The sequence below is a fragment of the Eptesicus fuscus genome, chromosome 11, assembly GCF_027574615.1.
Source record: "Eptesicus fuscus isolate TK198812 chromosome 11, DD_ASM_mEF_20220401, whole genome shotgun sequence".
Classification (NCBI taxonomy): Eukaryota; Metazoa; Chordata; class Mammalia; order Chiroptera; family Vespertilionidae; genus Eptesicus; species Eptesicus fuscus.
In genome coordinates this window covers 59,333,792-59,346,166 of record NC_072483.1, presented here as the reverse complement: position 1 = coordinate 59,346,166, position 12,375 = coordinate 59,333,792, and the positions used below count along the sequence as shown (strand labels likewise).

Sequence of the window (12,375 nt, the reverse complement as noted above, 5' to 3'; positions counted from 1 at the left end):
TTTTGGTTCAGGAAATAGGATCATTTTTACTATGGGAGGTACGAATGAAATGATGTTGCCCCTGCATCCCCCACGTCATTAGGGACCGTCCTGTGTAAAGGGAATTTAGTCAAATACTGAATTGGGTATTGTGAATCATAAACTAACCAGGGCGGGAATTATCCCAGAGGCTCCATGATGGAGGCAGCACTTGAAGAGTGAGTGAGAAAGGGAGGCGATTGGAAGGAAGGCACAAGCCACAGAGACACAGCGCGCTGGGCCCTGGACACCTTGGCTGAGGCCATTTGTTCTTTGAGTAAACACTGTTTGGAGCATGTTAAGCCCCCAGCCTTCTGTCTAAAGTGTCAGGATAGTGCCGAAAGCCGTTTGGCTCAGTGGATAGAGCGTCGGCCTGCGGACTGAAGGGTCCAGGTTCGATTCTGGTTAAGGGCATGTACCTTGGTTGCGGGCACATCCCCAGTAGGGTGTGTGCAGGAGGCAGCTGATAAATGTTTCTGGCTCTCTATCCCTCTCCCTTCCTCTCTGTAAAAAAATCAATAAAATATGTTTTAAAAAATAAATAAATGAAGTGTCAGGATAGTGACGCAGTAGAGAGCAGAAGCTTACTTGTAGGACCTGACACAGAATGCAGGCTCCAAGGCAGCAGGCTCTGAAAGGCAGCGTCTGATGGGAGAGGCAAGGCTGTCAGGGCTCCGAAGGGCTGAAGGGGAACTAACTGTCCAAGAAGCTGGGGCCTGCAGCATCTCCCTCCACGTGCCTGTGTTCCTCGGCCTCTCCTGGGGACCAGGGATGGAAGGGAAGGAAGAATTATGATCTGATAGCCTGCAGGCAAACTAAGCTGCCAGTTCCTGAAGCCAAACCCACATTCAGGAATTCTTACCACTTCTTTCCCTCTCCTTGATAAGGTGTGTATGCAACGTGGTCAGACATAGATGCAAACTAGGGCAAATACAAAGTTCATCGGGACAGGCCTTCCCATGTAGGCCCTGGGAGGTCTGCTGTGTGGCCCACACTTCACTGGGAGACTGTCCCCTCCTCCTGTTTCTCTGACATTGAAACCTGAACAGACTTCCTGCTCCACTCCCTAACACACACACACACACACACACACACACACACACACACACACAACGCGCGCAAGCAAGCAAATCCAGGCCCAGCTGCAGTAACACACCCACAAGCCCTTTTGTCTCTTCACCAGCATTGACGTCAATGGTGAGCTCCATTGTTCTGGAAACAAGTGTAAACAGACAGCTCATCCACACAGAGATTCTCCTGCTGCTCAACTTTCCTAGGACTTGTTCCATCGTCAGCCTGCAGCCTAATGTTGCATTTCCACCTTAAACTTCGCCTTTTCTATTTTGATATTTAAAATATTGAAATAAATTTTTTAGAAATTAAATGTCGTGGGCTTCTAGAACTCTTCAGAATCTAATCCATGTTCAGTGTTCCCAGAGCTAGTTTCTTCATCTTGTTATGGGAAACTTTCATTCACTGCACGGATATTTGTTGATACCTGGGTATTGCGGGGGAGGGGGACGGGACGGGTGGGGGGGGGGGTGAGGAGGGTGCAAATATGCAACTCATTGGATCCTTTGCTCGTCAGGAGTTTGCAATATAGGAGTGATGAGGCAGTTCAGAGGCAGTCCAAGATGGGGTGTAAGTCCCGGGAAAACAGGACAGCCCTGAGCAGAAGCCTCCACACCAGCTCCAACAGAAGAATGCTGAGGGGTGCAAACTCCAGGACCAGTCCAAGTCCAGGGGTGCCGTTCCCACTGAACAAGGTGGTGAGTGTGTGTTGGGGCATCCAGGTTGGGGAGGGGGAGGACGAATACTTTCTTGATCAGCCTGCACTGACCTGGAAACATATTGGGATTAGCTGTCACCTCTAGCCCAGAACTGTTCGCCAGGCAAATTGCTCTTGGCCTCAGGGGAGGCAGGCTGGCAAGAAGGCAGCCTGGGGTGGGGTGGTGAGCCAGGTCCCCAGCTGCCTGAGGAATGCTGTTCTGGAAGGGGCTGGGATCCAGTCTCAGCCTTCCCCCTTTCTCCTAGCCAAAGGCTGCCCTGGCCCAGTCCCAGGTCCATTCCCACCACCCTTTTTCTTCCAATGGGTCTGGCCCAAGTTGGCCCTGCCCACCCAGGCCTGGGCCCTGCCTGCAGGTCTCCTCTACACCTGCGTCTCCATGCCCTTGCCAGGCCACTCACTGGCTCTCTGATTCGCTTATGCAGTCAGCCAGCTGTTTTCTGGGCAGCTACTATAGGACAGGCATTGTGCTGGTCATTGCTTCCTCTTCTCCCAATCACATCATTTGCGGGTCAGCAAGCAAGGACATGGGCTGGGATGGCAAAGACAGGGGGCTGGGAAGAGAATTATATCTGTAAACAGGGAAGGACCAGTGTCTCTAAGGAGGTGGAAGGACACTGCCAACCTTTCTGGTCCTCTGGACCCAGAGCCCCCCTTCCTGGGCCCAGGGATTTGGTGATGAGAATGCCTGACTCTGACCTCAGTTTTCTTCATGCCTGGTTCTGGTACATAGCTGCTCAACCCAACTGCTGTAGGCTGGAGACAGTGGCAGCTCCTGGCAGGGACACCCTCAGGTGGCTGGGCCCACAGAAATGGGCAGCTGTTTCCAGGGGTTGCAGACACCGGTGAGACAAGGCCCATCTATCCCTCATGGTCAGGAAGGCCCTGGGTCAGGCAGTACCCAGAGAGCTGATGCATCCATCATGAAGTGGTCTATGGACCAGTATGGAGAAGGCAAATTTATTGGGTGCCAGCCACCTGCTGAGAGGGTGTTTTTATTTGTTTGTTTGTTTTTAACTAAATGTAGATCCGGGGAAGGCTGGTCTTTGTTTTTGGGAGATATGTGGGTGTTTTATGTGGTTATAGGTCTTCCCCAGGAGGTCATAGGTTGAAGCATTAGCAGTGAACAGCCTCCATCATTCTCTCCCCACCCCTGGAGAAGACACTCTAAAGGGAACTGAACACGTCTCTGCGGAGTGCCACTTGGCCATCTCTCCATTGTCTCTTTGTGAGACATCTGGACATCACAGTATGATGGCACAGACTAGGACCTCTAGCACTGTGTCTAGGAGAGGTGTTGCTCATAGGCATCCTTGTTCTGTTCCTGGTGGGAGGGGGAAAGTGCTCAAAATTTCATCAGGGAGTATGACGTTAGTTTCAAGTGCTCAGTGGTTTTTTTTGTGTGTGTGTGTGTGTGTGTTGTTTTTTTAAATAGCTGCCCTTTGTCATATAGAGACAGTATTTTTCTTTGATAGTTTGCCAAGAGCCTTTTTATAAAATCATTGCTACAAGGGACTTTTAATCCATGGCAACTACTCTTTTAAAATATTTCCCCCAATAAATCTAATCTATATTTGCTGGTCTGCAAAGAACTTAAATCATACAACTTTGTCTCTACTATGCTGCATTCTGTAGAGACTTGCTTACTGGTACTTCATTATTGTATCTTAAAAAAATGAATTTAAAAATTGCTGCCAAGCCGATTTGGCTCAGTGGATAGAGAGTCAGCCTGCGGACTGAAGGGTCCTGGGTTTGATTCCGGTCAAGGGCACGTACCTCCATTGCAGGCTTGATCCCTGGCCCTGGCCAGGGCTCATGTGGCTGAGTCTCTCTCACATGGATGTTTCCCTCTCTCTGTCTCTCCCCCTCCCTTCCACTCTCTCTAAAAATCAATGGAGTCTGGCTGGCATGGCTCAGTGCATGAGTGTCGACACATGAACCAGGAGGTCATGGTTCGATTCCCAGTCAGGGCACATGCCCGGGTTGCGGGTTCCATCCCCAATAGGGAGTGTGCAGGAGGCAGCCAATCGATGATTCTCTCTCATCATTGATATTTCTCTCTCTCTATCTCCCTCTCCATTTTTCTCTGAAATCAATAAAAAATGCATTTTAAAAAAATTAATGGAAAAATATCCTCAGCTGAGGATTAACAACCTACTTCTCTTATCAGTTTTCCAGATAAAAGGCATTATTTTAACTGAAGCCAAAAAACTGTTTGCTATTGTGTCACTTAAGATAGGGTTAAAGTTCAAACTTCCTGGTCCTGAGGCCATTAAATGAAAAGCCAAGGACTTAACTAGGATGAGAGCTGTGCCCCTTGGAGAGGGAGATATGTAGGTTGAGTTGGTCAGATCTTTGCATCGGGACTTGAGGGTCAATGTTTGGGTCAGCTTCTCTGGTCTCTGGCAGCTTGAGCCCTTTCCGGGCCACCATCCCCCTCACTGTCCTGGCGGGCCAAGGACAGGCAGCTTGCCAGCAAGGCTCTCCATGTCTGAGGTGACCCCCATGTCCAAGGTGACACCCATGTCTGAGGTGACCTCCATGTCCGAGGTGACCCCCATGTCCGAGATGACACCCATGTCCGAGGCGACTCTTCCTTCGGAGGTCAGAGGATGTTTCATCAGCTGGTGTATCATCCAGCTGCTCTCTGAGGTCATGGACCTGGACTGGGCAGGCCCCTGCTGAGTCTGTTGCCCTGTCACATTGTGCCTGGTGTGTACCCCCAAGGCTGTCACCTCCGCTTTGTTCTGCCAGCATTGCTGGGGCTGGTGCTAGGAGGTAGCCCAGCTGACACCCCCACCCTGGATGTCCGGGGCCATGTCAGGACCTGGGGGCCAATAAGGCCTCTCCTGTCAGGGTATCTGATCCTTTAGGAACCGGGGTTCATTGATGGGCATGGACCTCAGGGTGCCCTTACCCTGGAAAGCATCGCACTTGGCACTTTTCGGAGCTCTTATTTAACCCTCACACCTCTGTGTGGCCTGTGTCCAGGTCCCTCTCCCCTTTGTAAAGACACCCTCGATGTCACAGTGTAGTAAGGAACTGTGTGGGACTGTGCCTATGTCATCGAGGAAAGACAACCTTTGTCTGCAGAATGACCTCATGGCTGCCCTCACCGCCCCACCCCTGCAGAGCCTGGGAATGAGGTGACTGAAGTCCAAACTCCAAAGTCCTTCTTGTCCCCAGAACATTCCCTCCCTCCCCGCCCATCTGCTACGTGCAGGGCTGGCCAGTGCTCCCTGCACCCTCTCAACTCCCTTTCAAATTCACAGAGGCTCACGGGTGGGGCCGCCAGGGGTACAGTCCCTCTGGTGGGCCACCCCCCACCATTCGTGCGTGCAGGCCCTGGGGCTCACAGCGGCTCTGTTGGACTGACAGGGCCCCTGCATCCTGCCTGAGTCTCTGCCTCACCGCACGTTCCCTGCACTGTTGGTCCTTGCTCACCAGCTTCTCTTGGAGCCCAATATGGGGAAAACACTAGTTGTCTCCAGACCAAAGCTTTTTGGAAGCAACAAAGGGGTTTGACTGGACCTCTGTGGGTGGAAGGCATCCCCTCTCGGGGTGGTGACAGGTAGCCTGGTTGAGTTGCAAAGGCAGGAGCCCAGGTAACTGTGGGCTACAGTGGCCTTGGGACACTAGTCCCATTGTGAAGGGGACTTGGGGACACTTAGGGGGGAAGCTGCTGTGTGTCATCCCCCCCTCCTCCTCAAAGGATTGAATCCTAAGAGGGAAAAGGAGGGGGAAATAGGAGATGCTAGCCCCCGGTGCTAGGAGGCTGCTGCTGCCCCATGTTGCAGGGGGAGGACCACGTGTAGGTGGGAGTATAGGGGTGCTTGGAGGAGAGGGGGGCTCCTCCTGGTATTGCCACCACCAGCATCCTGGACTCTCAGAAAGCCTTCCGGTTTGTTTGCACAGTAAGAAGCAACATCCATGCTGCTGAGCAAAGCAAGTGGCAGGTGGAGGGGGCCAACCCAGGACTCCGACTGCAAGGTCAACAGTCTGGACTGGCTGGCATTCCTGCCCGAGTATTGGGATGGGTGCTCAAGGGAATTCAGTATACCTATGCCAGAGGAGTTCCCTGAGGCCTTGAGCATAAATGAGGACACTCCACTGAGGCTACGGGCACCCGAGATAGCTTGTGGGAATCCAGAGAGACCCCTGACAAGATGCTCTGAACCCAGGAAACACTGAGAAATTTCATGTCGGTGGGGCCCTGCACGGCGGTGATGTCCTTGGCATGGCTCCTCCGGGTGGGAGGCACTCCCGGGGACCTCCCAAACCTCTGCCTGAGTCAGGAGAGGGGAGCAAAGACAGGGAAGCCCTGCCTCCCTCCCAAACCGTGTGGCTATGGCTTGGGAACAAAGGTCACTGAGAGGAAAATGACTGCTTGCCAAGCCCCAGGCCAGGAAGGCTGGTAGACCAAGAAGCAGGACAAAGGCCCCGTGGCAACCCTGGTGATGGGACTACTGTGGGGAAGTGTGTGATGTCAGACGGGGAGATGGTGAAGGTAGACTGTGAAAACGGGGGGACTAGCTGGAGCCTGGGACCAGGGGCTTTCTGGAGATCAGAGCCTGTTACTCTCACCCCTGAGGTCCACCCTGCCCAGCTTCTCGTCCCTCTGGAGGACTCGGGAGGTGAAGCTAGAGAGCTAGCTCACCAGATCCTGACAATACTGGGTGGGTTCCTGAAGGGAGCTCTTGTGGCTCCAGGGTCCACCCTGCAGGACGAGTCCTCTTCACCCTGTTTGAATCCTTCATCAACAGAATGAGTCCCTGTCCCCACTGTTCCCTCCTGGGGATCACCGGTGGTGTGCTCCAGCCCATGCATGCTGAAAATGAGGGATCCCAGACAGTCCGGGGCTTGCTGGACTTCAGAGCCCAAGTGGCCGTCACTGTCATAAATGCTGCTGGGTTCTTCCCATAGCCCTCCGTGGGCACGGAGCAGGCCTTACACTTAACCGGTGGGAGGCAGGAGAGAGCCAGCCAGCCAACTCCTCGCCTTTTGCCCTCCCGTGGGCAAAAGTCCAAGGCCTGGTTTTTCATGCAGCCAGTCCAGAGAGGTCCCAGGGGGCTGGGTGTCTGGTTTGTTACAGGGTTCATCTCGTGGGGCTCATCGGGAGACAGAGGCCAGCACGGAGAGCCTCATCTTGTTTTTTTTCTCCCCCTGTCCCCCTCTCTCGCTGCCTGGGATTGCATCTCCTGAGAAAGCATTAATTCTCATGCCTGTCCTCAGGCTGGTTTCTCGGGCACCCAGACTAGGACTCAGATGCTGAAATTGGCTCTAGAAAGCAGGCCCTCAGGGATTCATTTTGGAATTGAGCTGCGACTTGTCTCAAGGTCATAGGGGTCCCATTGCTAGTGGTAAGTGGGATTGTAGTAACCGGGGTCCAGCCATGGTTTATTTTTGTACAGCCCTTGAGCTAAGAATGGTTTTTACATTTTTAAAGGGAAAGAGAAGTTAAAAAAAGCCAAAGACTATGCTACAGAGATCACACAAGGCCACAAAGCCTAAGTTATTTTACTATCTGGCCCTTTACAGAAAGAGCTTGCTGACCCCTGGTGACCCTCTATCATGTGGTGGCATAGTTATTACTGAAGTCATCACCGGTGCTCGGTTACGATGGGGCGCAGGCAGAGGGCAAATAGGTGTGGGGCCCCACCAGTGGGGAACAATGGTCATGATATTATTAATGGAAAAGTGGTGGAGACCTTGAGAAAGGAAAAGGAGAGGCTCAGGACAGTTCACTGTCAACTTCAGGCGTACTCTGCAGGCCTGGGGGCCTCGTGGCAGCTCAGCAGATTCATTCTCCTACAGACCCCGGGCTGACTTTGAAATCAGGCCTACACTGACTTCAGGGCTACAAAGGAGACCAAAGTCACAGCCTTGACAGGTCCTTTATGTCAAGGTCAGGAGTCACAAGGTCAGGAGGCCATGGACGTGGGCAACCAAGTCGAGGAGCTGAACATTTCAAAGCCCCGAGTTCTCAGGAGGCTCCGAGGTGGCAGAAGCAATCGCCTCCCCCTTGCCAGAGAACAGATTGTCCTTGTTGAACGCCTCGCCCGGAGCAGCCAGATAATGCTTGTCCTCCTCAAGACCCCCCCTCAGCACCTCTCTTTAATTCCAGGCCTGTGATGAGGTCAGGTCTCAGCACAAGTGGAGCAGAGAGTGTAAGCCCTGCTCAGGTAAGGACCAGCGTGCACATCCAAGGAACTGCAAGCCTGGCCTAATGTGTTCCAGCAGGGCCTGAGGGACACACACGATGGGGATCTTCCAAGTGTTGCAGGAGCAACTGTAAGGCTAGATTGGGGGCTATGGGAGAATTCATGGTCAAGGGACCCTCAGCTGGGATTTAGGACTCAATGTCTTAGCAAGGACACCAGGGATTGGTTCTGATCATTTCTCGAGATGACTCTAGTGGTGTGTTAGTAAAAGGTTAACAAGCGACCTCTCTGAAGGGGGAGACATGCAGCCCGTGCAAGGTGTGGCCTTTACCATTTCTGTGGTGTAACAATTCATTGTTCAGGGCACTCCTGCTCTTGGTGGCCATAAGGTCTGCTGTCAGCACAAAGGAGGCTGCTCAAGTTTCCGTCCCCCGAGTGAGGGCCCTGGTTAGGACAGCGTTGCTCACCCAAGTATTGGTGTAGGTCATTAGGATTAGGATTTCAGTGAAGGAGAGGTGGCTCCAGGTGTTGCTGTTTCTTTGTTTTTTCTTAACATGTTTTTCTTTTTTTAGAGAGAGAGAGAGAGAGAGAGAGAGAGAGAGAGAGAGAGAGAGAGCAGAGAGAGAGAGAGAGAGAGAGAGAGAGAGAGAGAGAGAGAGAGAGATGAGATAGAAACATCAACTTCTTTCACTGCCTCCTCCACGCTCCCTTCTGATGATCGAGCCCCCAACCCGGGCATGTACCCAGACCGGGAATGGATCTGTGACCTCTTGATGCGTGTGTCCACACTCAACCACTGATCCACACTGGCAGGGCCATCCCTGTTTCTTCCTCTGGGAATGACCAGTGCCTCCTGGCCCCTGTCTCTCACCGTCAGAGCCTGCGGAGCCGGAGTCTGGGCTGACCTTGGCGTTCCAGCCCTGAAACCAATTCCAGCCCTCAGGGTCAAAGGCCAGGAGGAGGTCAGCAAATGTCCCTGCCAGATTGTTCACAGTGGTGGGGAGGGTGAGCATGGCCAGCATAGATGAGCTGGACCCAAACTCTCCTGCCTTTGATGTCCACTATTGGCCAGAGAGACCCAGACTTGCAATTTATAAAAAGAAAATGGACTTACCTTACAGACGAGGGGCATAAATTAACAGTCTATGTTTTTAGGGAAGTGTGTTTGTGTGACTTTACAAAGAACAACTAAAAAGAATGTCAAAACTTGCAAGAGATTTTTCTCTGGGTTGTGGAATATGGGTGACATTAATATTCTTCATATGTTCTACAGTATTTATTATGTTACATATTTTGTATTTATAAATTATAAATTCTATATAATCTGAACTTATATATTACAATAAACGTAAGTATAAAAATATAGTTTTAAATGTTATAATCTAATAAACATAAAATAAAAAATTAATTTTGAATATGATGTTTGGTATCAGTTTAAAATCACTTGTTTTGTGACTGGGTTACATGAACAGGGGTGGGGAATCAGGACCAGAGCAATAAAAATCAAAAGCACTGAATTCTTCATATTGCAAAGTTACTGTATTTTTATTTGATTCCTATTCATGCTCCAGTGTTTGTCTTGATAATTAGATAAATAGGAGTTTCACGCCATTGGAGATTTACTGGGCTTATATTTATGGTCCAAATCTTTACAGAAATTTTAAACAAATAGTCGACAGAACAAAAATCAGATAAAAACAACAAAAGAAAACTACAAAAAAGGATGCGACAGACATGGCCAGATGTGACCAGGAGGGCAGTACACAAGTGGCTGGAGTAGGAGCTGAGACATCAGGTGGGCGAGCACAGTGGGTATTTGGAGGTAAGAGTCATGCCAGGACACAAATGCCATAGGAAGGTCAAACATAACGATGGGGGTGGACATACGTGTGAAGTCAAAACAGGCAGACCTGGCCACGGGGTGAAGGCAAGCAGAGTCTGCACCTTGGGGGCTGTAGCTTCTGTGCACAGCCACAGCGCATCTGCGCCGATGGACAACCCCGGGAGGGGCCACAGAGGGACATACTCCTGTCAGCAGATGGAGTGACTGTTTTCCTCACGTGTCCTCCCCACTCTGTGCGTGGACTTATCTCTCTCCTCTCTTCCTCTCTGAAATCAATAAAAAATATATTTTTTAAAATGAAAACCTTCTAGGAGGTTTGCTTGCAGGCCATCAGGTCTCCCGAGTGGGTTTCAGGTGTCTGACGCAGAGAACTAGGGTGAGGCCCTTCCTCACCAGCCAGAGCAGGGTAGGTGGGTGTGCCCGGTGAGCCCTGGGCCGGCAGGTGGGCTCATCCCTGCGTCTACTCCACCTCCTGCTCACAGCTCTGGACCCTCACCGCCCAGCCCAGCGAGGCTTCAGCAAGCCTCTGGATCACTTTGCAGCCCCTTCCTCCTCTGACACCTGTGGGCACTGGGTTTGGATGTGGGGCTGCCCTGCTCACGCTCTTCATCACCTGTGTCATCAGGGTGAGGACTTGGAGCCCAGAAATAACACGTCAGTCAGCACTGGGTGGGGCTCATTAGTGAGTGTCCTGGCAATCGCCTGATTTGAGAAGTCTCCACCTGTCCCCAGCTCTCCGTTTCTGCCTGAGCTTGAGACAAGGCACTGTGTACCCATGCCTCCCACTCTGGTCCCCAGCTCCCATTCTTGCCCGCCTCTCTGTCCTCACCTCAGGACTCCAGAATTCTTCCCAGTCTCAGAACACATCATCCGCCGAAACCGGTTTGGCTCAGTGGATAGAGCGTTGGCCTTCGGACTGAAAGGTCCAAGGTTCGATTCCGGTCAAGGGCATGTACCTTGGTTGCGGGCACATCCCCAGTAGGGGGTGTGCAAGAGGCAGCTGATGGATGTTTCTCTCTCATCGATGTTTCTAACTCTCTATCCCTCTCTCTTCCTCTCTGTAAAAAATCAATAAAATATATTAAAAAAAAAAAAAAAAAGAACACATCATTCAACTGCCCTTGTAGTCATCTTTGGGTAGCATCCAAGCCTGGGACAATGAAGGGAGGCATTTTTAATTCTTAGGGACTGTGTTCTTGTCACCCTGGGATCTAGGTTTAGGAGTGCTCTCCAAATCCTTTTGGAACGTACTCAAAATAAGAATTATTTCCCCCCTTTTTTCAAGGATGAGCTTTACCTCATTCTATTGAAGGATATTTGTGTTTTTTCCCCAAACTTTTTTAAAAATATTTTTTTTATTGATTTCAGAGAGGAAGGGAGAGAGAGAGGGAGAAACATCAAGGGATGAGAGAAAATCATTGATCGGCTGCATCCTGCACGTCCCAAACTGGGGATCGAGCTTGCAACGCAGGCATGTACCTTGACTGGGAATCTAGCCGTGACCTCCTGGTTCATAGGTCCACGCTCAACCACTGAGCCACACCAGCCAGGCTTTCTCCCATATTTTATCTCCACTTCTCTTTTCTCCCCCTCAACATTCAGGTCACCAGGATTTCAGGCCACGTTTCTGTTACTGCAGAGATGAGCTACCCTCTGTGACACTCTTCACCAGCCAAGAAAGGAACTCGCTGTAGGCTGCAGGTAGAGCTTCTGAAACTCGGAATCATCCCTCCAAAGACCTGGCCAAGATTGGGAAGAGTCATGTCTGTCCCTGGTGCTCTGGGCCTCCAGCTGCACGGCCGTGTGTGTGTGTGTGTGTGTGTGTGTGTGTAGTGTGGTGTGCCTATCACCAGGGACCCATATTTTCCTCTGGTATCAAAAGACTGACCCATTTTCAGTAACCACCTTCTTGCAGTGGGTGAGGGCTTTGTTGGGTTTGTATGGAGGCCTAAATATGCCTGCCTGTGAGCCCAGCTGTGTCTGAGAGCAGTGGTGGGTGCTTAGCAGGTGGGAAGGAAGCACAACCATGACTCTCATCTCCTTTCTTTCAGGACAATTTCCAAGGCTCTGGTTTCCTTTTACTCCGTCATAATTTAAACCTCTCTTTAGACACAAAGTCCACAGTGGACAATGGGAATATCCTAGGAGCATTACCTGGCTGGTAACTGGGACTCGCAGCCGGCAGTGAAAGCCTGCGTCCAGATGGTTGGGGGGCCATGGGGAGACCAGGGTGAGCTCCTGCACATGGCTGAGCCCCTCCCTCTCAAGAGAGCTTCAAGCCAAGCCAAGTGCACTCAGCATGTGTCGAGAGTCTTCTAAGTCCCAGCAAGTTGAACTGTGTTTGGTTCGTTGGTAAAATTTCATTGCACTTACAATAAAAAAATAATTGCTTAACCCCTGAAAATTCTCTGATCCTCCTGCACGTGGACCCCAGAGTCCTGGGGCTGGGCCCAGCCTCATTCAGGGGCTGCATTCACCGGTGCAGTGGGCATTCACCGGTGCATTGTGTCCACTATTACCTGCCTTAAATTTATAACAAGGGTTGGCATAATATAAAATCCATCTAT

General features: G+C 51.1%; 1 long non-coding RNA gene across 1 annotated transcript; it reads left to right on the top strand.

The window, feature by feature from the left end:
* The first annotated feature begins 1,741 nt into the window (after positions 1-1,741).
* LOC129150775 (uncharacterized) lies at positions 1,742-12,128 on the top strand. Its single transcript, XR_008557531.1, has 4 exons — positions 1,742-1,787; positions 9,621-9,787; positions 11,411-11,509; positions 11,860-12,128. It is a non-coding gene; the product is annotated as an uncharacterized LOC129150775 (long non-coding RNA).
* Positions 12,129-12,375: the final 247 nt, after the last annotated feature.